At 55.1% G+C, this 1,826-nt stretch overlaps 1 non-coding gene across 1 annotated transcript; it reads right to left on the bottom strand.

Annotated features, from left to right (window-relative positions):
- Positions 1-212: 212 nt before the first annotated feature.
- On the bottom strand, positions 213-286 carry Trnat-ugu (transfer RNA threonine (anticodon UGU)). Its single transcript has one exon. It is a non-coding gene; the product is annotated as a tRNA-Thr (tRNA).
- Between the last annotated feature and the right edge of the window lie 1,540 nt (positions 287-1,826).

Here is a 1,826-nt window from a genome sequence, read left to right on the forward strand (position 1 = left end):
TAGACTGTGACACGGATGTTACCGTGCAGTACCTTCATGTCGATTAAAAACTCTAGTTTCTGAATTGGCAGATCTGAATCATGTGAGACTAGCACGTACTAAGTACAATGGAGCTCAAGAAATACTGTACAGGAAACTGATTACAACTGAAATGAATACCCCTGGCTGCATACAGACGTTGATATAACTCAACGGGGACAGCTGAAAATGTGTGCCCCGACCGGGACTCGAACCCGGGATCTCCTGCATACATGGCAGACGCTCTATCCATCTGAGCCACCGAGGACACAGTGCGACTGGAGGGACTTATTTCTGGCATGCCTCCCGTGAGACTCACACTCGCAACTTATTGTCCCGCACTATAGTCATAGTGCCCTTGCACATTACACTCATTACTCGCGGCTTTATTGCCGATTCCCGTAAGAGTTCGGGCACTGTTTGTGCATCTGCACAGAAGAAGATGGTCAAATGGCCCGTGAGCCTTAACTATATATACACTCCTGGAAATTGAAATAAGAACACCGTGAATTCATTGTCCCAGGAAGGGGAAACTTTATTGACACATTCCTGGGGTCAGATACATCACATGATCACACTGACAGAACCACAGGCACATAGACACAGGCAACAGAGCATGCACAATGTCGGCACTAGTACAGTGTATATCCACCTGTCGCAGCAATGCAGGCTGCTATTCTCCCATGGAGACGATCGTAGAGATGCTGGATGTAGTCCTGTGGAACGGCTTGGCATGCCATTTCCACCTGGCGCCTCAGTTGGACCAGCGTTCGTGCTGGACGTGCAGACCGCGTGAGACGACGCTTCATCCAGTCCCAAACATGCTCAATGGGGGACAGATCCGGAGATCTTGCTGGCCAGGGTAGTTGACTTACACCTTCTAGAGCACGTTGGGTGGCACGGGATACATGCGGACGTGCATTGTCCTGTTGGAACAGCAAGTTCCCTTGCCGGTCTAGGAATGGTAGAACGATGGGTTCGATGACGGTTTGGATGTACCGTGCACTATTCAGTGTCCCCTCGACGATCACCAGTGGTGTACGGCCAGTGTAGGAGATCGCTCCCCACACCATGTGCCTCGGTCGTATGCAGTCCTGATTGTGGCGCTCACCTGCACGGCGCCAAACACGCATACGACCATCATTGGCACCAAGGCAGAAGCGACTCTCATCGCTGAAGACGACACGTCTCCATTCGTCCCTCCATTCACGCCTGTCGCGACACCACTGGAGGCGGGCTGCACGATGTTGGGGCGTGAGCGGAAGACGGCCTAACGGTGTGCGGGACCGTAGCCCAGCTTCATGGAGACGGTTGCGAATGGTCCTCGCCGATACCCCAGGAGCAACAGTGTCCCTAATTTGCTGGGAAGTGGCGGTGCGGTCCCCTACGGCACTGCGTAGGATCCTACGGTCTTGGCGTGCATCCGTGCGTCGCTGCGGTCCGGTCCCAGGTCGACGGGCACGTGCACCTTCCGCCGACCACTGGCGACAACATCGATGTACTGTGGAGACCTCACGCCCCACGTGTTGAGCAATTCGGCGGTACGTCCACCCGGCCTCCCGCATGCCCACTATACGCCCTCGCTCAAAGTCCGTCAACTGCACATACGGTTCACGTCCACGCTGTCGCGGCATGCTACCAGTGTTAAAGACTGCGATGGAGCTCCGTATGCCACGGCAAACTGGCTGACACTGACGGCGGCGGTGCACAAATGCTGCGCAGCTAGCGCCATTCGACGGCCAACACCGCGGTTCCTGGTGTGTCCGCAGTGCCGTGCGTGTGATCATTGCTTGTACAGCCCTCTCGCA

The sequence above is a fragment of the Schistocerca cancellata genome, chromosome 6 (genome assembly GCF_023864275.1).
Source record: "Schistocerca cancellata isolate TAMUIC-IGC-003103 chromosome 6, iqSchCanc2.1, whole genome shotgun sequence".
Classification (NCBI taxonomy): Eukaryota; Metazoa; Arthropoda; class Insecta; order Orthoptera; family Acrididae; genus Schistocerca; species Schistocerca cancellata.